Raw genomic sequence first — 26,651 nt, forward strand, 5'->3', positions numbered from 1 at the left:
CTCACACCCCCAAGCTTATTCAAAGCTATAAACCACAAACATATACACAAAAAGCGTGAGAACGCTTCCCCCCAAGCTTAAATGGAGCATTGTCCTCAATGCTCAAAAAGGGAGAAAACTCACATCAAAATATTTTTTGAATTTTTCATTTTTCACTTTTTTTTTTCTTTTTTTTTTCAATAATGCTTTGTCCTTGCCTCTTTTTACTTTGGACGGCTTTTTCGATTTTGCACTTATTTGTCCATGCCTTTTATAATGTAGGACGCCTTTTACTCATACTCATTTGCCATTATTCACAAGGAAGCAATCACACAATCTTGCTATCATTAGAACCAAACATTTCAACTTCTTCACCACAAACTCCATCAAATATGATCAATTGCTTCACAAAAACCAAGAAAAGAAAGAAAATGAAACAAAAGGCCAAATATCTAAAGATGTGGCTTGAAAAGAAGGTATGAGGCTCAAATGGTTGCAAGAAGGCAAATGTAAACCCAAAAATAAAGAAAATGAATAAAATTATCCTAAAAATGAAAAATACCACCCCGAAAAAGGTGCCTTTGTCCTCCCTAAATGGTTCGGTCTCGGATTCAAGATCTATGAGTCGAGTTTCAAGATTAGGTTTGCAAGAAGTCAAGGATCCATGCCGCTCATATAAGTAAGGTAGAAGGCTTGAAAAACATAGAACTCACATGGTTGTAGCAAAAACTCACTATTGGCGTCAAATCGACTATAGGAAGCAACTACCAAACATGCCACAAACAAGTAGAATCCGGCTTCATGTTCCCACTAGTTCTATCCAACTACCTTAGCATGTTTTATCCTAGAATCAACCAAGCGTACTCTCAAACCGTGCACACCGTTACCATTTAGGAAGAAAAGCATTCAATTATACAAGTCCAAATGTTATTATGTCCAAATAAGAACAAAACAAAACACATTGCAAAATTGCCTTGATAGAAAGGAAAATCTTTTTGGAGTTTTTCAAAATATAAGAAACATGAAAAAGCATATACAAAGGTGCATAACACATATGGATCAACATCCCACCAAACATGATAGAATACCCTCCCCCAAGCTTGAATGAGACAATACACTCAAACATAAATCATATAATCCATGGGAGGGGAAAACAAGGAGATTAATCCAACAAACCAACATATGTCCAACAAATCATCATCCACAAGAGAAAGAGCAAGGAAAGATATTACCGGATATGAGGTGGGTGTAAATACCCGCAAATGAACCAATTTAAACCTTTCAAAGCTAATTTCTCAAGAATTAAACCTTTTCTCCATATGCTCGCAAAGATAGGAGTCAACCTTCCTTGATTCTTGATCCAAATCGAAGCACCAAAGTATATCAAGTCATGTACCTTGCAAAAGGCACACAAACATTTCCATGAGAGAAAAATCTATTCTAGAAAGAAAAGGAAAATCTAATCTAAAACATGGGTTACTTCCCAAGAAAGGCTTGCTTAAGGTCCAAGCTTGACCGCTCTAGTAAAATAATATTGCAATGATCGCAAGAGCTTGTCAAATGCACTACTACACATTTCATAAGAAAGTAAGTGTGCACATGACAAAAATAAGGCATGCAACAAGCATAGTGCACACCTATGAGGAGAGAGATGCCAAGAGAAGGAAGAAGAATCAAAAGAAAACTCAACAAAATAAGAAGAAAAAGAAAAAGAGAAAGAAAAGGAAAAAGAAGGCAAACTCTCCTCAAAATATTTTTGGGTGGCATCGTCACCCTTTTCCCAAATTGGAGACAAATGAGCCACATTCAAATCATCATAGACAAAAGGGTCCCCAATAGGCTTACCAACAAAGGAAGGGAGAAAAATAGGGCAATAGGGGATGTGATTAAACTTTTGAGAGAAAGGGGTATGAGAAATAGGCAAAGGGTTAGCTACTCCCTCAACATAAGGTCTCACATCACCAATGAGGGCATGAAAATCAATCATAGAATCCTCAAAAGAAGAACGCTCATGATCACCATCTCCCTCAAACATCCAACTCCCAAGAGGAACCACATAATCTCCTCCACTACCTTCATGAATAATAGCTCCCTCAACTTCCTTAAAGCTTAGAGTCTCAAAACCATGCATGAATGGAGGCAAATTAATTTCAAAATCATCTCTCTCCCATGAAGCATCATCAATGAACTTGCTTAAAAGGCTAAGGCTATTCCCTATGCACTCAACAAACACAATTGTCATAACCTCAAACGAGTCCAAATACTCATGGATAGAAGAGTCACATTCATACACTTGAAACTCATCACAATCAACAAAGGAAGAGATGTCTAGACTTAAAATTTCATCAAACTCATTATCACTCTCGACTCTCTCTCCTTCACTCCTATGCTCAACAATAGGATCCTCACACACTCTTGGTTGCTCGGAATTACCATCATCACCCTCAACACACACATTAGATTTGTAACTTTCACACATAAGCATCAAGGATGACAATTGGCTTCCTAGCTCTTCATTTCTCCTTCTTCCCTCCTCAAGACGCTCCTCACTCTTTTTCATCATCTCCAATTGACTTCTTAAACAATTAAGAGTCGACTCTTTGTTAGGCCCAAGATCATCACGAAGCTCAACATGCCTAATTTGAGTTTCCAAGGTAGCAATAAGAGATTCAAAAGGGGTAAGAGATTGAGGCTCAACAAGAGAAGAAGAAGTACAACCAAAGGTGGGATCATCATCATTATAAACATGAGCATTTTCATCAAATAGGGGGTTGGGAGCATTTTCAAATGTATGAGATTTGTTAGCTTGAACATGCAACACATTATCATGAACAAATGAGGAAATAGAATTGGAAGCATTTGTTCTAGGTTCAACTATAGGGTCATGTGACACATCATGGTAAATCATGCTAGCATTGAAAGAATTAACACATTGCACATCAAAAATGGAAGCACGTTTACCCTTGTTATAGACTTCCCAAGCAAACCAAACATAAAATTTCCAAGCATCTTCAATAGAAAATGCTCTAAAATCACCATTATGCATTCCTTCAACTATATCCCTAGTTTGCTCATTCAAAACATGATAACAAATCTCACAAGCTTCCCAAAGACTACAACAATTATAGTCAAGAAATTCCTTAAGTCTATCAAAATATTCACAAAAAGGCTCATCATCATGTTGAGAAAAAGATAGACATGCCATTTTTACAAAGCAAACAAAAACAAAATAAAAGAAAAGTATACACAAAGTCCTAGACTCAAGCAATAAAAAACACTCAAACATAGACACCGTTCCCCGGCAACGGCGCGATTTTGTAGCTTTTGTGCATTTCGTTGGTTTTCTAGCCTTTTCTTCTTTATTTGCTCTATTTTCGTGGTTGTAGGTATTGGACGAGGTTCGGGTCGTGATTTTGGTGATCCATTATGGTGGAAGAAGCTTTAGGATCAAGTTCATGGAGTTTGGGAAGCTCAAGATGCAAAGAAGTGGAAGTTCCAAGCTTCCCCTGCTCCGCACTTCACAGCAGCACCCTCTACCTCACGCAACAACACCAAGCTGCTGCTACCTCGCTCCCTCACGCAGCAACACCAACATCCGCAATTAACTCCAGCCACATACCCCGCATCACCACACACGCAGCCACTACCCTTGCTCCATCTCCACCGCCACGCAAACTCCTAGCAACCCCTGCTGCCCCTCCAAATCTCCCACCAGTCAGCCACCAAATGGCCCCGCAAACAGCAGCAACAGCCCCCAATTCATGCCACCAGTTAACCACCGTAACCCCCTTATTTCCCCAATTCAAACACCAATTGCGCCACCTTCCTCCACAGCCTCCAATTGCGCCCAGCCACCTCACACAACAACAATTGAAGCATCTCCAAGCAGCCGTGCAGCTCCAGCTAGCTTCCGCAGCAAATTGCACCACCTATCACCTCCGGCAGCCCCGCCGCTGCTCCTCCTTCATTCACACCTCAACAGGTGCGGCCGCACTCGCAGCTCCCGCGGCCGCACTCAGCTGGGTATAAAGGAGATGCATGGGAAGGAAGCTAGAATCTTGGGCCGTTGATTAGAGTTGATTAACGGTTGTGATGGTGTGTGATTTGATGATGATGAATGATGTTGAGATGCGTGCTTGGCCGTGAGATTCATGGGATTTATTCCCATTCTTGAAGATCAGTTTCGTAGCCGGCGCACATCCTTCGTGTGCGCCCGCACATTCTGCGCTTGCGGCCGCACTCTGCTGGGTTTCTTCGAATCTTCAACTCTTCAAGCTCAAGGAGTGCACACATGATTTATGATGGTGATGGAGGACAAGGTAGGCAGTAGCTAAGGCTTAATATTGAGGGCACACACTTCCTTTGAAGGGAGCACAAGAGAAGAGCCAAGACTTGGAACTTCCACTTCTTTGCATCTTGAGCTTCCCAAACTCCATGAACTTGATCCTAAAGCTTCTTCCACCATAATGGATCACTAAAAATCACGACCCGGACCTCGTCCAATACCTACAACCACGAAAATAGAGCAAATAAAGAAGAAAAGGCTAGAAAACCAACGAAATGCACAAAAGCTACAAAATAAGAGAAGAAAGGTAAAACTAAGCAACAAAGCATAAAACTAAGCACTTATTAAGCATGAAAGCTATGAAAAGAGAATAGAAATGACCTAAATGCTCGTCAAATGTGTGCCATTTATGACACACATCAATGTCGAGATCATATTAATCTACAAATCATTTCTTGAAATCTGAGTTTGAATTACAAAACCAAATGATTACTTAGTAATGAATTTGAACGCGGCCACGTATTTTCTGAATTTTCCCTCTTCAAGCGGCCATGACACATTTCCTAATTTAATAGGTAGACTCTATCCAATCTCGTGGCAATAAGCCTCCCACTCAACTTCTGAAATAACCGGAAAACATCCTTTATAATCTTCAGTTACGGGTAGACGTTACCACAGTTATAACATCCATTGAATGAAATCAATGTTCCACTCATGTCAAAGGAATCCACTAATATATACGGAAGCTCTATACTTGAACTTCAAAGTAGGTCAATAGTTCGATCATGCATCATTCATGCATATCCAAGTGATTGACCGAGCATCACTATGCCCCTATAGCCCATGAAACTGCGTTATCCAATCAATCTCACATGCTAGTCCATTTATTAAAATCATTTATGTCCACTTTAATGATCTCGAACTAGGAACTTAAATAATATACGAATTTTGTTCACCTGTGGGGTTTCATTTAAAAGGTCATTAACCTAGTGAGCCCATCAATTCATAATTATTTTGGACATTTTATTTAATTTCAAACCATAATTAAATAAGAGAAATAATAATTTCTGTTTTAAACATAATTATGCAAATTGATGTTTTTTCTTATGTAATATGTTTTCTCAAACATCATAATTCTGCAAATTGATGTATTTTCTTATGTAATATGTTTTCTCAAACATATACAGCTTAAATTACATAATTTGCTTCAATCCAAGACTTTAATATGACATACATTCCTAAGTCTCCCATATAGAAACAACCTTTCTAACCATTCATATGAAATGTATGTCAACTACACACTAGACTAAGAAGACCAATTGCTCCCACTAAACTTCTTGTCTATACAAGATTCCTTTTCATTCTTCCAAGGTAATCAAACTGTTTGATTTCCTAATGAATATTCCTACTTCTTAATGCTTACTTCAATCCATAAATGAATTTCTGAAGTTTGTAAAACTTAGGAATTTCTGGATCTCAAAACTCTAAGGCTGTATCATATACATACCATCCATCAAGAACATTTCATGAAGATGATTTTGATTTCCATAACTAGAAATAATTCGAATAGGCTTACATGACTAATAGGTTTGACCCTATTTGTAAGACTATCATGGACTAGCACATCTTTACAGACATGGAGTCCATTCTGGATTTCTTGGGTTTAAGCCACTTCCTGAGTTGGCACTTGTCCAAAGCTTGCTTGTAGGTATGGATTCCAACCATTCCAATAGGAAAATTTTAGAATCCACCTTTTACTAAAATTTCAACAAACTGTTTGTTTTGATCCTAAGTAACCTACGATAGGTATGAGCAACAATAGAATTATTCTCTTCAACTCTTTGAAGCATTTCATTCTAGTAGGACGATAGAAGTCTCGCTAGTTGAATTAGCTTGCTTCGACACATGTTTTATCAAATTAGTTGATTTCATGCCCCTTTGTCTCTAATGTAGTGTTATCCACATCCATTTGTTTCTCGTCTCGAATCTCATCGAGATCTAACTTTACTCCCACTTGGCTTTGTAGGAAGACATTTCTTTCTATAAAGACACTATCACGAGCAACAAACATTTTGTTTCTACGCGATTGTAGGAGTAATACATCTGATTTAGGGTTTATTATGTCATCTTTGTAAACATTTTACATAGATTTCATACTCCTTCAATCCTGTTTAGAAAAGATTACTTTGGAACATTTCCATCATTTCTACTGCTTTGTTTAAGTTTCTGCTTAGTATATTCACAATTGTTGTAGTTCTAATGCATATCCTCAAAACGATATTTGTAAATCATTAAATCTTGGATCGAACAATGGTAAGCAAAGTTTGATTCCTACTTTATACATACATTTTAATTGTAATGTTCCGGGATTGTGAACTAATTCAACAATTCCTTTTAGATGATCATTTGTTTTGAGTTAAATGTTTATCACAACAATCATATTGTGGTGCTAAATTGTTTATCTCAAACCTGATTTTTCATTTCATTTTGGAATTTTGAACATTTCAATGATTCCAACTTTTATTTCATTAAGTAACTATCGACATATTTACTTAAATCATTAATAAGAGCAATGAAATAGTTAAATCTCTTGCTAATTTTGAATTTATGGTACACTCACATCATATGTTTGTGTTCCAAAAGGTCATTTTAGCTCTTTTACCCTTTCAACTCAAAGGTAACTTGGTCATTTTACCTTATCAAGCATGACTTCTAATTCTCAAGTGATTCATAATCATATAAGAGTAAGAGTCCATCCATAACTTTGGATGTGCAAATGGTTTATGTGACCTAACCTCACTTTGTTTTAAGTAAGTTTGCTTTGAATCATCTAAATTTACTTTTGTGATCTACTTAATTATATCAATGTCATAAATAAAATTAACTCATATTTAGCAAAAATCAAAACAATTTATTACCTAGGTCATGGATAAACATTTGTCCAAGCCAAGTAAAACCAAATCAGTATTCAAAACAAGAAACTGAAATATTGTCTCATCAAAAACTGGAAATTGTTCTAAATGTCATGATAAACTAATCAGAAAATAAAACTATGAAGCTATCTCTGGCCACTTAAATACTCCTAGTGCACCTTCAAGCTCCATCTCCATGCTAGCTTCACTTGTTTGCAGTTCCTGCAACATCAATGTTAAGCTCTGCAACTTGGTATCACATACCTTAGTGAAAGTTAAAATGTTTATAACATAATACCTGAGGTTGATGCTTCATTTTTCTTCTTGAGGAAATCAAGGTATTTCTGGCAATTGCGTTTCCAATGCCCCTTCTTCTTGCAGTAAAAGCATTCACTTTCACTTGCAGCCTTGGGTTTAGGATTCGCCTTAGGCTTTTCAGGAGACTTGGCAACTTGCTTGCCCTCGCTCTTGGCACTAGCCTTTTGCCCCTTCTTCTTGAACCCCTTTCCCTTTTGAATCATAAGAACTTCCTTCTTAGGTTCCTCAGGGATTTGTTTCTCAGCACTAACCAGCATTGCATGCAATTGATTCATAGTCTTTGCATTGGCAGTCATGTTAAAGTTCATGATAAACTGGTTGAAACTTTCTGGAAGTGAGTGGAGAATGATGTCTGTTGCCAAATCATCACTATATGGGTACCCCAGTTTCTCCATACTTTGTATTAGGCCGATCATTTTGAAAACATGATCATGAACTGTGGCACCTTTTTCCATTCTACAATCCAGAATCTCACGATGAAGCTCATAAACTTCAACTCTAGCTTGTTTCTTAAGCAAAGCTTTGAGCTCTTCCATGATTGAGTAGGCATCCTGGTCCTCAAAATGCTTTTGAAGACTAGATTCCATGGTAGCAATCATTAAGCAAGTGATAGGCATAGCTCTATCATGAGCTTCCTTGTGCTTCTTGATCTCTGCCGCAGTAGGATTTTCTGGTAGAGGTCCTGGTAATGGGGTATCAATGACATCCTTCTAACCTTCAGATTTCAGAACAAGCCTTAGCATTCTTTCCCAGTTGGAAAAGTTTTCCCCTGTCAACCTATCCTTCTCAAGGAATGGTCGCAAATTGTAAACGTTGGTGTCATTGTTATTATGGCTACCCATCTATGTTAAAATAAGGCAAAGTTTAAAATTATGTTTGAATAAATTAAAGTACCACAAAACACATTCATTTGGTAACTTTAAAACACTTTATTCAATAATTAAATGATCCCAATTGAATTTTAAGTGATTCCAAGATCCTTTATTTGTGCAACAATTAACCAGGGTGAGGCCTTGCAATCAACCATTACATTTTCAAGGTGAGTAAACTCTTTACTGATTACAACTCTTGTAACTCTTGGTTGAATAATTAACCATCGCATGTTTAATTATTACTCTTAGCTTCAAGATTCTAAACGCTTTAGGTAACCTTGTTGAATATAACCAATTAAAAGTGTAGAATGTGGTCATACCCCCACTTCCCCAAGATATATTATTGATCGCGAGTTAGATAGTGTCGTTGGTCTACCAACCCTAATCAAATTAGCAATTTATAATCCTAAACTACCCTAATATGACTATAGGGGTAAGTAAAGGGTCGAACCCAAAAGGACTAAGTGTATCAATTTGTGCTAATTAGACTACTAGAAAAGCTTGTGAGATAGAGAGAGATTCAACTAAACACAACTAAGAGCAAATAACTAAAACTAGGGAAAGTGGAATCCAATTACATCAATACATTCAATAACATCATACAATTAGATGAAAATGACCTTGATTAGGAACAATCAACACATTTAACTCACTATCGCACAATTAAGCATGTTAATTATCCTACTAAACTAATTCACTCTCGTGCAACTAGCCTAGCAAAGGTATGGAAGAAATTAGGGCTCTCAACCAACTCACTCTCGCACAATCGATTGAAGGCACAATTAAGAACATAAAATCAATTAGCTAGAAAGATTCTAATACATAAAAGCATCATCCATACACAATAATCAAGAAATAATTCCATACTAATCACAATCAATCATTTCAATTTATTAACATAACCTTCATCCATTTCCCTAGAACAAAATCTAAGATAACATAATGAAGAAAGACATGGAAAACAAGGTAAAATAACAATAAAAACAAGATTAAACAAATGAACTATTTAATCTACTAAAAACAATAAACAAAAAGCAAAAACAATAATAAATGAAAGCAATAAAGGTGAGAGAAAGTTAGGAAGACTCAACTCATTGAATAAATGAGAAGAAAAATCCACCAAAAATGCTTCTTCAACCTCTCAAAACTCCATGAAAAATCCAAGCTTTCTCTCTCTAAACTACTCCTAAACTAGAGAGAGAAACTCCTAATCTAACCCTAAGAGAGAGAAAATAAAGGAACTAAACTACTCTACTCTAATCTAGGGTAAAATAATGTTAAGTGAAAGTTGTGAGAAAATAACCCCAAAGGGGGTATTTATATACAAGTTATAAAAATAAAAGAAAAAGAGAAAATAAAATAGAAATTAAACTAAATAAAAAGAAAAATAAAAATAACAAAACTAAAAAAAATAAAAAGAAAAGGAAACTAAAAATCCCCAATCCCCTCCAAAATCACGAACTGAATCAGCCCTCCCTTCTCTTCTCTTCGTGGCTCCCCTAATTCAAACGCCACCCATTCACGCATTAACCATCATCACTGTAACACCCTAGAAATTCCTTTCCTTTAAAATACACTTTACTCTTTTTAAAATACGATTTAGGAATATCTAAGACATTACCGCCACCGTGAAAACGGCTAAGGCAATTATCAAAGACACACAGCGGAAGACTTAACTCAAAACCATTCAAAAACGAGTCAACTTAAAAGTCAACCAAACGAAAGTAAATATTAAAACCAAAGTCAAACGAAGTCAAATAAAACCAACCTACAACTTGGAACCATTGAAGGCCCTTATCAAAACCAATTAAATTATGAAAACCTTTGCGTTAGTCTCATAAGTATAACATAATATAATATTTGAAAGAAATAAAACACATCTCAACTAATAGAAACTAGCATGATTCGCTCTTCACTCATGCCCCGTCATGAATATGCTTCAACGCCTGAAAAGATTATCTCCACTTGTCCCCACTACTCTCCATTAAAATGGATCATCGTAGGGCCAAGATAAAGACATGGCCAGACACAAACAACACACACAATCAGCAAAGCTGAGTACATAAGCGTATTTAAACACACTAACATGCAACTCCTAGCATCACACATACTTACCTCATTGCACCTGTTTACAAGCACACACAATAAACAACAAGACTCTTTAACTGGACACTAAATAATTTATTTAGCGTTGATTACGCATCGAACGGGTTTCCAACTAAACCTTCCTCAATGAATTGAGGACCACTGACACGGGAGCTAACCGTGCCAGCATCACCTGTGCCACACATTGGTGGCGGAATTCCAGCGCATATAATAATAATAATAATAAAAGGGAATATACAGCGTCCTGTACTCCATTAGAAGTTATGGTTAAATATAAAACCCCATAACTCCCCCCATATGTTCATACTCAAGGTATATACGTTCCAAGAGTTTTGGTGCGTAATCTCTTTCACTTTACGTTGTTTACATATTATTAGACTTGGTGATGACTCTCAAAGCATAACAATTCAATCATCAATAATAATTCAACCATTCAAACATACCAATTTAATTCTTGAATATTTAGTGACCACATAATATTTAATGTTGAACCCTTTTTAATTCTACCTCAGTGTCATAGACACTGTAACCGCATAAAGCGCCAACAATCCTATCCCTCGGTGTTAAAAACACCTTAAGTGCACAAAGGCACCAACATACAATTTATTCCTTGTGTACATAGACACTTATATAGCTCCTTCTTTATGCTTAAAGCATCAATAAAAATTATATGAACTATAATAAAATTCCTTTTCAATATTCCAAACATAATTAAACAATTTGTTTAATTAAACATGCTCTCTAACATGCCATAAATAAATATGTAGTCCATATAATCATGCCAAAAATATAATTTCCAATCCATACAGCATCACAAATAAATTCATGCTTCATAATTCAATCACCAATACTAATAATTCACAATTTAATACACAAACCTTAGCATGATGCTACTTGTAATTGATTGAAACCAAACATAGCATGATTCTACATCATCAAATATGCTAAGTACGCGAACGTACCTTAATTAAGCCCATAAAGTGGCCGAAAATACTACAACAATTCCCGAATCAAGTCTCCTACAATAAGGGACAATAATACTAAATTAATTACTCTTATATACACAATTTCCAGCAACTTAAACTCACTTTAAACTATTTAGAATAATCTGAAAATTATTTAAGAACCCCTAATTAAACTCCTTTTTAATAGGTTATCACACCCTTTTATTAAAATCACAATTATACTACTTTTAATAAAATTCCAGCATTTTTAAACTAATCAAAACCACTTCAAAACCTCATCAAAATATATTTTCATACTTAAATTATCCATAGAAAAATAAGATTATATCTTACCCTTTAAACTCAAGGATAAAATTTAAAAAAAACTTCGTTAAAAATCAAAAACTGCCCGAAAATCATACTTAGAGGCTGAATTTGGCCACGAGAGGGTGGTGCTCACTACCATTGGTAGTGAGTCTTTCTTAAAACGTTGTTTCCACATGGAAAACACTACTTTTTTGTCAAAATCGGATGAGTTTAGAACCTGATCGGGATTAAAACGGACGAACGGGAAATCTATAAATTAAAGCACGAATTTATGAGTTCAAAATAATCTGGAATTAAGTTAAACTAATTAGTAGTTATAATCACCAAAATTTCAAGACATCATTACTATAAAAGCCCTAAATCAATTGTTCATAAAAACCCTAAAAATCAAGTCTTTAATAATTTTAAAACCTTAACTTATAATTTTATGAAATCTGAAAATAAAACACTTTATTATTTAAAATTTACAATCTTTAATCATCAAAACATAATTATGATACTAATTAAACATACTTTGAATAATTAAAACCAAAATCCATAAATAAAATCATCAAAATAGCTAGAATGAAAAGAGGAGAGAAAAAGGAAGAAAATAAGACTAACCTTTTTGTGTGGGAAATTTTGGGGATCTAGTAGATATATATAGTGTAGGGTAATTAGTGTAGGTTTGGGCTTCATATAATCATGGACTTTAAATGTTGAAATAGGTGACCCAAAAGTAAAAATAGGGTGATTGGGCTTATAATGAAGATGGGCTACATTTGGATTAAATACTTGTTGGCCCAAATATAAATACTTGATTAATCTATAATCCAATAATTAAAATAGTTTGACCCAAAATATATTTTATAAATAGATAAATAAAATATAAAATACGTTAAAAATACGGGGTATTACAGTCACCGTTCATCAGCATCAACCAGCAATCAATCAAGACCGTTCAATTTTCATTAAAACTCGCGTGAGAAGCTCGTGATTGAACCCACAATTGCGCGCCCGCACAGACATCGCACAGAGGTCGCGCAAATGTTACTGTCTACAATTTGTTTTGGGCTCCAATTTGTGTGCGCCTTTTGACAAGGCTGCGCGGCCGCGAAGGTCTGGGTTGCTCCTTGCTGTGAATTTGGTTCAATTGGTTGCGGATTGGGGATGCGGGAAGAGCTGTAATTGTTGCGGGTTGCTGCTGGTGTTGTTGGTGTTGCGTGAGTGATTGTGAGGAGTTGGTGGTGATGTGCGTGAATTTGTGGTGGATGTGTGGGTTGATTGTGGGAGGTGGTGTGATGTGGGTCGTGTTCGCTGCTGTTGGTGGTTGTTTGGTGGTGGTTCGGTGGCGGTGATTGGAGGTGGTGGCTGCTGTAGATTGGTGCGGTGGTTAATGGAGAAGAATTGGAGGTGGTTTTTGTGGTTGTTGGCGTTGTGGCTGGTGGGAGCAGGGGAGTGCGTGATGGCTGGAGGTGCTTTGTAACACCCCAATAATTCTCCCTTTTCCAAACCACTTACTTTAAATAAAAATAGTGGAGAACCATTGACATGTTACCGCCACGTGTTAAAACGTTAAGGCTTTATCAAAGTATCGCAGCGGAAAAATCAAACTTAAGTATTTAAAATAACACAGTTTAGAAAACGAATAAGTCAAAGCTTACAAATTGGAACCATATAAGGCCCTTATTTAAAACCAAACCAATATCAAAAATCCAAAACATAAATGAAATTGCAAAGCATAAATAAGTTCAACACAAAGAACGAATACACTCAATCACACCATCCCTTGACAATGAGATTGTCAAATCTCGAACTGCACATCATCAAGCTAACCTGTGCAATACTGCTCCCCAATAATACAAGTGTAATAATTGGATCATCACAGGGTCATTGAAAGGCGAAGGCCATGACCAAAGAAAACACACACAAAAGCACGCAATCAGCAAAGCTGAGTACATACAAGCTACAACGTACAAAACCTAACATGCTCAACTAATTAAAGTCAATAAACATACCACTCGAATTCATTAATCAAGACTCCACACTTAAACAATTCAATTGACTCAACATACTTATGAACTAATTCCAAACACTTGACTCTTTATATATAATTTAATTAATTTAATTTGGAGTAAGCAATAGACCAAGTTGTCCAATCCAGGTCCCTAATGACCATTTGAAATAAAAGTTTAGCGCGATGCAAGAATGGGCGCGACTCCATTCTCACAAAGTTAGTCTAGGATCCCATCTAACTTTCATTATAAAATAAAATGTAAATACCAAAAGAGAAGAGGACATGTTGATCAAACAAGCCTCGAAAAGCCACGGGTTACCACCGTGTACCCCAACCCATAATTGTCAATACTCTAGAAGTGCACGCTTTCCAGAGTTTTATTGCTCATCCATGTTTCACTTTACATGATTACAATTTTAATTAATAGCCGACTCAATCAAGAAGACTATACATAACAATCATACATCAATTCATTTTTAATGTTATTTAGGACAATGGTGATCACATCACAAATTGACCTTTAATTCCATTAAACTTCCAAATTATCCAAAATTGTTGAACATAGTCAACTCACCTAGCCATTTCGGCTTAATCCACCTTTACTCAACATACTAACAAGTTATGATTGAGTAATAAATAAATAAATAATAACCTTGTGGAATAATTAATAAATTCATTCCACTTAAACCATTCAATTCCAATCCTTTAATAATCCAAATGTGGTTAACAAACCAATCCAATAAAATATGTTTGTATCAACATTCCATACAAACAATTAATCCAATATAATTCGACATGTTTGCATCCATAATTCCATACAAACATAATCAATTCACCAAAACATGTTTCATAAACATAAGCACATGAATTAAATCAATGTGTAACCAAACAATTTCCATCCAAGTGTTCCCTAATCATGAAACTAAGTTCTTTCCTTTTGGTACCTAAACATGATACTACTTATAACGAAGTAGACATGTACGTACCTCGTACTAACAATTCTTTGAGCCACTTTTAATCACTTAAAATTCTCCTAGGGAATAATCACTTCCTAGAAAACAACCAACAATTAATATTACTATCCCAAGTAATTTCCAACAATATAATATGATGAAAAACTTATTAAAATAAAAAACATATTTATATGCTTAATTAACTTTAAACATAATTAATTTTATTAATCAAAATCAAGGATAAAATTTTAAGCATAAAAAACTTCGTTAAAAATGAAAAACTGCCTGAAAATCATATTTAGAGGCAGAATTAGGCCACGAGAGGGTGGTGCTCACTACCAATGGTAGTGAGTAGTCTTTCTTAAAACATCGTTTCCACATGGAAAACACTACTTTTTTGTCAAAATCGGATGAGTTCAGAACCTGATCGGGATTAAAACGGGATTAATATTAACGAACCGAAATCTAAACATTAAAACACGAATTTACGTGTTCAAAATAATCTGGAAACTAATTAGTAATTATAATCACCCAAAATTTCAAAACATCATTACTATAAAAGCCCTAAATCAATTGTTCATAAAAACCCTAAAATCATGATTTTCAATAATTAAAAACCATAGGTTATTAAATTTACAAAATCTGAAAATTATAACATTTATAAAATCTGAAATTATAAAGTTTAATCATCAAAATACAATTTGATACTAATTAAATTGATTTCAAACAATAAAATCAAAACCCATAATCAATAATTATAATTACACAAATTAATAAAACAAAAGAGAAAGAAAATAAGACTAACCTTTTGTGTGGGGAAATTTGGGGATGTATGGGGTATTTATAAGAAAGAGAGTGGTGTAGGGTTAATTTTAAGGTTGGGCCTCATAAAATTAATGGGCCAATTAAGAAAGTAAAGTGGGTTTGGTTTGTTTGTTTGACATAAATTATTGAAGAAAGGTTCATAAAAAGTTCTTTATAATAAAATCGTTCATCAAACCCAAAAATAATTTGAAACTTTTGAAATTAAATCCAAAAAAAATAAAAATAAATAGTATGAATAAAATATAATTTCATTAATAATATATTTAAAAATACGGGGGATTACAGTGCTGGGGTTGTTATTGTTGCGGGTTGCTGTTATTGTTGTTGTTGTGGCTGGTGGTGGTAAGGTGAGATGCGTGAGTGGTGTTTAGGGAGGCGCAGCAGGTGCTGCGGGCTGGTGGTTGTTGAGGGGTTGCGCGATGGCTGTGGTGTTGGTTGCGGTGATGCTGGAGCAGTAGGGGAGGTGAGAGATGGTGTGGTTGCGTGGGCTGGTGTTGTTTGCTGTAATTGGGGTTGCTGGTGGTGTGTGGGGTGTGTGTGTGTGGTTGGAGATGCGGGGCTGTGCAGGTTGGTTTCTGTTTGATGGCTGTCGGTGTTGGTGTTGTTGAGGTTGTGAGGTGGAGCAGCAGGGGAGCAGGGGAATTGAACAATGGAGAAGGAGAGTTGGTGTGTGTGTTGTGGAGGATAAGGTGATGGAGTGGTGTAGGATAAGAGTGCAGCAGGGGTTGGCTCAAATTTGTGCCTCGAATCTCGGACTTTGAACTCGAACACGACTTTAAAACCCGATACATCAAACTCGTCCTACAACGAAAACACGAGGGTATTATCAAAAGACAAAATAAAATAAAATAAAAATAAAATAAACTTTAAAATAAAATCAAAAGAAAATTAATAAAATAAAGTAAAACAAATATGAAAATAAAAGAAACTAGGAACTTATTAAATAACAAGAACTAAAAACTTAAAATAAAAACAAAGAAAATAAGATAAATTAAATAAATTAAGAAAATAAGCTAAAAACTATTAAAAACTACTTAAATACTCGAAATAAAGATAAAAGACGAGAATAAGTAAATAAAGAAATAAAGGACAAAAAAGGGTTAAGTTATTGGAAAAATAAGCCGAAAAACAACTCAATAAACACCCTAAAAGTGACATAAAAGTCAGTTATCAATTATGATGCTCTGCTGAGGGCGGACCCATCATAAACGATCAAGGTTTTCGTCGGGTTTTTAATTGGAAAAGCTGCATCAATAAAACTGGGACCTAGATTTATTATGTTGTGATTATTTAGTGAACTCTAGCGCATCATCAAACAACATAAATAAACCTAAACATGCATAATCTACTAATGCAATAAAATATGACATAGTATGGCCCCTTAGTCCTAAGAAAACTAGAAATGAAAAATGCTCCCACTTGAATCATCATGGATCTTCATCCACCTTGCTCCTTTGGGCCTTCACTTCATGGGCTTCTTTTGGGCTAACACCATTTAAATAACTATTCTATTTACATTAAATAAAAGTTATAAAATACTTAACGGTATGCAGATTGTATTTAGATTACAAAAATACATCACGATACGCCAATCGTATTTAATAATCTATGGGCCATACTAGTCTATATATAGCAATATAATATCATATATTAGAAAAGTGCCATATAATAAATCACTCAACATGCTTGTCTAAACTATAACATCGAATGATCATAACAAAGACAACGCATTTCCTAAAATATCTTATATTTTAATCATAATTAGATAATATCATATATTATTCATGACGGTTCATAAAATATCATATATTTAATTTAGTCATGAGATAGAATCAAATCGTATTTTAATCTAGAAAGATAAATCATATTTAATCTTCCATGATTATCCTAACTAATTTAGGAGATTCTATCTTAATTACTAGCCAATCAAATAATTTTAAAATCAATTACATCCTAATCTAATTATGGGATAATCACATTATTTAAATCAATTATTATCCTTTTAATTGGAATATGCTCAGAATATCCTAATCAATCTTATCCATAATTAACCACTTTAATTTAGGATAATTTTACCAAAATAACAAACTAAATATGGATAATATCAAATATAACAACTTTTGAATATTTGATTTTATCCTAAAATAAAATATTTTATCCAAATAAAACCAATTTTATCTTTTAAAATAAAAGATCATATTTTGAAAATATTTTAACTTATCCAAAATAAAACCGATTTTATCCCAAAATAATTCATAATTATCTTGAAATAAATTTTTAAAACAGTTTTTTTTTTTTTTGAAAATACCGCAACCACCAACGCCGGCCACCGTGGTTGGCTAGCCGAAGCTAGCCACGGTGGCAGGCTGCCGTGACAGCAGCGTGGCAGCTGCTACTGCTGGGCTGCAGGCCACCGTGCGTGGCCAGCCAGGCTGGCCACAATGGCTGGCTGCTTTGCAGCAGCCACTGCTGCGCAGGGAAACGGCAGCGCAAGCTCTGGCAGCCGCGGCAGCAGCCGTGAAACGATTGCACGCTGCTGCATGCCCACAGCCACCAAGGACCACCGCCCTCCCTCTCCTCCCTCTTGGACCGCCACCTGGTCGGCAGCCGCCATGGCTGTGCCACCCAGCCGCGGTTGCCAACCTTAAATAATTTTTTTTTTTGTTTTTTGTTATTTTTTTGTTTTAATTTAATTAAAATAACACTTATCATAATTAAATTAAATCAGTCCATAAGAGTTAAATTAAATCACATTCAACTTAAAATTAGGGTTCATCATAAAATTAATCCCAATTTAATTCTAACTTTTAAAATTAAATCTATGATCATTCATAAAAGATTTTTATGCATGAATCAATTTAATTAAAATTATGAAACATAAAATAAATCGAACTAAATCAAAATCAAGCACAAAATCATATTTTAGGGCTAGAATTTTCGAGTAATTCGAAAATTAGGGTTAGGGGTTCAAAAAATTCGAACAATTTTAGGGCTTAATTCGGTCCTCTTCATGGCTATTTGAGCATAATTAAATCGCATTTAATCTATTCCAAAAGTTTAATCACATTAAATATAATAATCGAACTATAATTAAATTCATTTCTCCCTCTTAATTGATTATAAAATTAACGTGGACATCAAATAATCATATTTTATGATCTAGCGCGTTCATGCAAGAGGCTAACTGATACCACTGTAGGGGTTTATAGGTACTACGCAGCGGATAACATGAATCATATTCAATAAAGTACCTAATCCAAGAATCACATGCATAACACACAAGACACATAATCATACCTTTGAAGCGTGAATTCCACGAAGCTATTCGACAGGCAAATCAGGGAGAGAATAGAGCCCCAAGTGTTGCTCCTCTACTTAGTCCACGAGATTCGAACGAGCCGTCCACCAATACTAGATTGGTCGTGTGATTGAGGAAAACCGCGATCACCACCTTTTCGGACAACCGACCACCTCACGAACCACCACCACCACGAGACACCACCGGCGCCTAGGAGGAGGAGAGAGCCGTGAGAGAGGGGAGTATGAGAGGGGTTGGGTTTCGTGTTTGCTAATTCGGGTTTGATCTAAATGATCAGTAAATTGCATACATGCAAACCTAGGTACCTAGTCTATTTATAATCTCATTATAATTAGACTAGGGCTTGAAGCCCAAAACCCTCTTCTAATCCCCATACGGCCGGCCACCTAGAGTGATGAGGCCCATGATAGGCCTCGTCCTCTAATGCTCGATCTAGCCCCTTTTTGTGACCTTATAGGATCTGTCCAATTGGGCTTTGGCCTATTTTACTAGTCCAAAGATCGTAAGTACCTCTAGCTATGGCAAAACGACGACCCAAATGTCCGGACTCAATTATCTCCATAATTTGATCCAATTATTTATCTAGTAACAGCACACGACGAAGACATAACTCCTTCAGCCCTTAGATCGGCAAGACCTAGAACGGCATAGTGATTGCCCCCGCCCACTTTATTTGAAAGTAATATTCTTGTGGTCGGTATGGTTTAAAAGGAAAAGGCCCCCTTAGTGCTTGAAGAGCTAGTGATGGTCGAGCCAAGGCAGAGCTCGGTCGGAGGCAGCTCTACCGAAGCAAATGAGTTGGACAGAGTTCTGTCTAGCGATTTTAGTGCAATTAGGGCACCTACACCTTAGCCGGCGGAATAAGGAGGTGAATACCCTCACGCCAAGGCCGAGGCTGAAGAAGAGAATGATTTAAGCAGCCCCTACAACTGCATGATCGGGGATGTCGCCTTGGCGTACCTCAACAATAGGTTCGGGGAATGGGAAGAATTCCTCATGCTGGGAGAATGTTTTACAATAGCTCCCCCTCGAACCTCCGCTCGCTCGCTGCGTCGGATGATCACAAGAAGATCCGCCGGGGCTTCAATGTATAAAAGGTGACCTTTGAGGTTGGAGTCTGCTTTCATCTTCACCCATTCGTCCAGGGGCTGCTGGACGAATATCCAACAGCTTTGATCCAACTATTGCCGAATAGCTGGGTCAACATTTTTAGTTACTTGGTGACCTGTCTTCGGATGGGCTTCACCCCCAACTTCCCGGTCTTCTGCGCTATGCACAACATGACGAAATTAGAGGCCAACTTGGACGGGTGGTTTGTTCCGAGCACCCGGCCGGAGTACATGGTGACTCTGCTCAAGCCGTCCAAGTGGCGCAACTGGAAATAGAGGTTCTACCTCATCTAGACGAGGGATAGGGAGTTCAATAGAAATATGAACAACTTCAACTCCTCTCCCCTCCAACGTGGACGAAGGGATCACCGGCCGACTCGCCCCCCAATCCACCCAGACCATGCTGCTCAACTTGACTACTTCTCGATCAGGCGAGAACTCAGGGGGGGTCGCCGAGTGCCTATCATTCCAAGGTGGATTCCCTTAGTGATCTAGCTAAGGGATCCTATCTTCATGTCCTCCATCGGCCCGCTCAGGAATTATTCCCAAGGTTCACCTTCGTTGCATGCATTGTCTTATTTAGCTTAATTGGTCGGATGAGTTTGGCTAAAATCACAGCACCTAAGAGGTGAAACCATTTCCAGAACGCCTTTTCCACCCAAAATTCACTATTTTTAGGCGAAAATCTGGGTTCTAGGCCAAAATTAGCATTTAAACCGGGATTAAAATTGTAATACCCCGTATTTTCATACGTATCTCCAAATTAATTAATTAGGAATTATTTTATAAAAAGGGTATTGTAGACACCTAAAAATGTCTCCCCAAAACCAAACCCGATGATAAATAACCTTTCACCGCCACTATATTTAATCCCGAGAGTGCTTAAAAAATCGTATTTTATTAAATTCATATTTTTGAAAGGTCTATAGATTAGTCTTGATGTTTGGTAAAAGCATAGTTTTAATTTTAGCCCAAGCTTGTTAATAAATTTTAAGCCCAAACCTTTTTATTTTATTATTTTATTATTTATTTTTGGCCCAAACATTTTATTTATTTTTATTTTATTATTTTCTTTTAGCCCGAATAATAAAAGTCAGAAAAAAGCCCGAAATTATCAATCCGGCACTTAAAAAGCCGAAAGAAATTAGGGTTAAAAATGAATTTAGACGGAAAAATAGACTGGAAGTACCGTGTCACGGTACAGTCTGACTATGTCACGGGAACCCTTCCCATCTGACGGTGGGACTTCCCGTGACACGGGAGGTCTGTCGTGACACGGGATGTTCCGTGTCCTTTCCGCGTCGTAAACCCTTAACGAGTTTTTCATTCCGTTTTCTGAAAATTTCCCGCGTCACTCCAAAACTGTACCGCGTCACGGGAAAGTGTACCGTCTGACGGTACAATCTGACCGTGTCACGGTACAGTCTGACCGTGTCACGAGATACTTTTTTAGGGTTTTTATCATTTTAGGGTTCCGTGTGCCCCCTCAGCACATTTTCCCTATAAATACCCCCTCATTTCTGATGTAGGGTGCAACCAGAAATCGTTTATTATTATTTTCTCTCTTCTATGCTGTTAACCTAAACACTAGCCTACCCTTTTCACCTCAAAATTCCTTCTTCAAGCACTCAAAGGAGTCCATATTTTACTCGAGGTTCTGTCCTTAAGCCAAGGCGTGAAATTTAGAATCGTTTGAGGGTTTGGCCCCAAAATCAACCTTATCGTATTTAATTTAATTTAGTTATTGCTTTATTATTTCCTTGAAGTTACTAACTCGTTTATTATTTTGTAGTTGCAAACAAACAGATTCAAAGTAAGGATCATGCTCTTTTTATTATTATTATTTTTCTAACGATTTTATGTTGTTGGATTTATGATTAAATTGGTTTTTATATTAATATTGATTCTATTATTTATTATGATCACCATATTACATGTTAAAGGGAATATTTAATTGAATATCACGACTAATAAGATAATTTGGACAACCGGTTTAGGTTCCTTTTTAATCTTGTTATTTAATCAAGTGATCACTAATATTCTAGAATTATATGTTGCATTAATATTCAACCAATTTAGCTTAATAATAGTTTGGAGCAAATTGAATATTTGTTTGTATGCCTTTGAGATCACAGGAATGCTTTTCATTATAAGAATCGAGTAGAGGCCAACACGGGCGAATGTGACTCCATGACTCACTTCGTACCATCATCCCCGATCCTCCTTTCGTGGTTCCGAACCATATGGAGTTAGTAATCTCATGGATTATGAATGGGGTGTAACCTTCACGGGTCAATCGTTGTTGCCTTTCGTTGTCCCTTTTCGTGGTTGCCTTCTATGATCCGTGAACGGGTTTACAAGTTCCTTAAAAACTTGTTGGCGGCTCCCTACTTTCCTTGTCCCTAATCGTGTCCCTAATCGTATATGTCAATTACCACTTCCTATGAGTGCCAAGCATATTCACCACTATGCTTTACGTAGGCGCACTTCAAACGACGCCTACAAGTATTTTAGTAAATTTATTATTTGGAGCCAAAATAATATTTGAATTTTGGCGTCAAAAGCATTTTTGAAAACTAATCATTATTTTGGATAAGAATTATTATCCATTTATCTTATGTTAAAAAACGGATTATTTACATATTTTGGATATTTTAATCAAAGTAAAATTATATTTTATTTATTACATTAAATTGCCGAAAATTCCCATTTATTTAGCTAGGAAATTCGGATTTTCTATGTATAGAAAATGTGATTTTCTTAGTTAATTATTGGTGAATAATTGGTATTTAATTAATTGTTTAATTATTCTATATTATTTACACAATTATTTTTATTCCTTAAACCGAGCAAAATCTTCCTAAATACTTGTAAGGAAATCTCCTATTTTCCTTAATCCTAATTCTCCATCTTTTTAGTATCCAATCATCATATTCTCTTGCCTTTTGTTACTCTTGATTATTCCCCAAGTAATTCTAATTTCCTTATTATTTTTCATGACATACATACCTTCCATATTCTATTATACACAATCACCTTAATATCCAAACTTTCCTTAATTCTTTATTCACTTCTCCAAGTAGTCTCTTAAACCCTAATTACCATTATTCTTCCTACATTTTCCTACCATAATTCATGCTCATACTAGCCTATAAATACCTCTTCATACCTCTCACATTCTTCACACCAATTCTCTTCTTTTCTTCTCCTCAATTTTACGCAAATCATCCCGTTTATCTTTGAAGCCAATTTTCGGGCACTTCTGGTCAGTTTTTGGGGTATTGACGTTTCACAGAAGATTGTTCCTCTAAAAAAATCCTTGAGGTTAGGCTTAAGAATCACACAATTAGAAGTTATATCGAAGGAGTTATAGCCTCTGCAAGTTCTGCCTATTATTTCCTACGCAAATCCAATTCTTCTCTTTTCCTTGGTTTCTTATCTTTTCTTCTTCTCTTCTCTTATTCAATTATTATTATTATTATTATTATTATTATTATTATTATTATTATTATTATTATTATTATTATTATTATTATTATGGGAGATTAATATAAAATTATTATGAGTGCTTTTAATTATATAAAATCATATTTTAATGATGTTTATGAGAAATTAATTAAAAGGTTCATGTACATATAGTTGGGGGTTTTTAATTATTTGTTAACCTTATATATATTAAGGTTATATTTATTTGTAGGGTGTGTTCTATCAAGATTCTTGAGGTTCTTTTAGTGTGTTTGCTAAGCAAGGATCAAGGTACGTTAGGTGGCTAGATACCTTTGAAAGTGATTGGTTTGAATAACATGTTTTATATGATTTTATTGGTGATTGAATTAAATTGATTTGAATTGTGATTTTGAAATAAATTAAGTTTGGAGGTATTGATAAAAGTATTTTGAATGATTGATTTTCAAATCATGTTTTGAAATAAATTAAGCTTGGGATTTGAAATGTTTATTGAATTAATATGTGTAGGGAATATTTCGAGCATCATAATCCCAAGCTTGAACCCCACTGTGATCATACACTAAAGTATGGTGATAAGTGACATTTATGTCACTCTTAGGGAGTAGTATTAGAGTCATTTTCGTGTTTATTTTCCCTTATTTTTCCTTTTATTCTCTTGTTTTCTCTTTAATAAAGTTTCTAGTTTATTTCGGTAATTTTGGTGTGTTTTAGTTTATTTTCTTTATTTTGTTAGTTTTAGTCTATTTTCCTATTTTATTTTATTTTATTTATTTCTATTTTATTTATTTTATTTTATTTGTCGTGGTTTTGTTTTATTTCGTCCTTTGTTTAATTTCATTTTATTTTATTTTATCTTATTTTATGTCCCGATTCTCCAATGTGTATTTTTGGTTGTGTAGGTATGTTTTCGGGTTGAAGCACGGATTTCAAAGTCAAGTGGTTTGCATTGGATGTTCGAGGTCCGAGGTCCGAGGTTCAAGGCAAATGCACAAGATGCTGCTCTTCCCTAAGTCTGCTGCCAGCCTAACCATCACCACACCCTTCACTAACCTTCACCACACACACTCTTCACCTCACTTCCCCTCACACAACAGCCCACCAAACTCACAACACCAATAACCCACTACACCAGCCACAATCAGCAGCAACACCACACACACCAGCACCGTTGCTGCCTCCTTCCACCACAATCAGCCACACCCAGCAGCCACGCACCACCAGCTCCACCAATCACAGCCACACTACCCCCTGTTCTCACGCATACCACAAACCAAGCTCCCCTGCTCCAATACACCGAGCTGCTGCGCCCCCTCATAACACCACTCACCAACAACAACCACCAGCACCACCAACAACAGCAACAACAACAGCAATACCACACTAGCCAACAGCCACCACCATCACCAATCACCCCCGCAACAAACCAATTACCACCAGCCACCGTCATCCACCATCATCCACCATCTTTAACCTTCCCCTCGCGCACTCAACAACAACAATAATCACAGTAGCAGCGCCAAATCAAAGCAGCCCGCAACCCATAGCTCCAATTTCATCTCAATTCTCGATACCCTTCAGAGCGGACGCTCACTCAACTGAAGCGGCCGCTCCATTCTTGGTTCAATTTCACCAATTTGAGGCAGAAGCTCAGAGCGGACGCTCTAATGGGTATGAGCGACCGCTCCATCATTATCGAGCTTAATTGTACGGATTAATGAGCTTCAACGGTCATGATTGCTTCGACTAATCCAAGGGCCACGATTGAAGGCGATCGATGGTGATGATTTGAAGGTTCATGCTTGAATGGTGAGGATGAGAATTCAGAGCAGCCAAGAAGATCGAAGAAGGAGGTTTGGGGGTCTGATGTATTGGGGGATTTTGGGGTATTCATTAGCATTTTCTTTTCTTTTTATTTTTATTTTTATTTTCCTTTTTCCTTTCCTTTTCTTATTTCTTTCTTTTATTTTATTTTCTTTATTTCTTAATTTTTCTTTTTCTCTTTTATTTTATTAAGTTAGTATAAATACCCTTCTTGGGTTATGTTCAAAAAACTTATCATCACCCATAATTTTATTCTACTCTCTAATTTAGTTTTAGGGGAGCTTCTCTCTCTAGGTTTAGATTAGAATTAGAGTAGTTTAGAGAGAGAAAGTGAGGGTTTTTCCATTGATGAACTTGGATATTGAAGAAGGAGCTTGATTGAATCTTTGCAAATCTTCATCTTCAATTAATGAGCAATCTCTTACTCTCTTTCTTTGTTTTTGTATTTAGTTTTATTTGCTTATTTTGATTTTCCTTCATTGCTTGTTGATCATGTTGATTCTTGATTATTTGTTGATTAATCTTGTTATTATCATGATTAGTGAGTAATTTCCCCATTGAGGGGATGGTTGTGGTGTAGTTGGATCTTGAGCATGTTCTAGGTTTAGAGTTGATTTATTTGTGATTAAAGTCTTTATATGCTTGATATTCTTTAATCTACTTGCAAAATGCATGTTGTTAGTTGATTAAAGGTGAATCTTTGCTAACAAGGAACGGAAGTTGACTTAGTTAAGGTTCATTAGTATCGATTGTTATTTAATAGTACCTCCTAGTATATGGTTCTAATGTGGAAACATAGAGGCTATGTTAGGAGAAGCCAATTGACCCCGGAAGGCGGCTAGATTGGACTCTTTATTTCGATATTTGAGCATGTTTAGTTCATAATTAATTCAACTTCTATGCTTTTGTTTGTGTTCAAGTGAATGCTATACCTAAACCATTTCCCTTAATGTTTTATTTCTTGTTTTAGCATTTTTAGACTTTAGTTTATTTATCTCCTATTCCGGACTAGCTTAATTGTTGATAACATTTGGTGGTGTTTAACCGTTCTCTGTGGTTCGACCCCTATGCTTGCCTTATACTCGTATTAGGTTTGTTTAGGTTGTATAAATTGTATTTGATCTAGGGATAGACAATTGACGACGCGTTTATTCCCTTGTCATATGGTGGCGTTCCAAAGGGAAGAGAGCTAGAACAAAAGAGTCGCCAACAAGTTTTAAGAACTTGTTAACCCAAAACGATCCAGGAGATCGTCAACTCCATAAGGTCTTGAACCAAATAGGGTTCGGGGATGAAGGTACGAATCCAATCTACAAAAGAAAGGACCCGCCCTATAAATAGGCCTCTACTTTGTTCTGCTCGTATTCATGTGCGCTTTTCGACTAACATGCAAACATTAGATTAATCCTAACCTGTT

Source organism: Chenopodium album, chromosome 19, assembly GCF_948465745.1.
Source record: "Chenopodium album chromosome 19, dcCheAlbu1.1, whole genome shotgun sequence".
Taxonomy (NCBI): Eukaryota; Viridiplantae; Streptophyta; class Magnoliopsida; order Caryophyllales; family Amaranthaceae; genus Chenopodium; species Chenopodium album.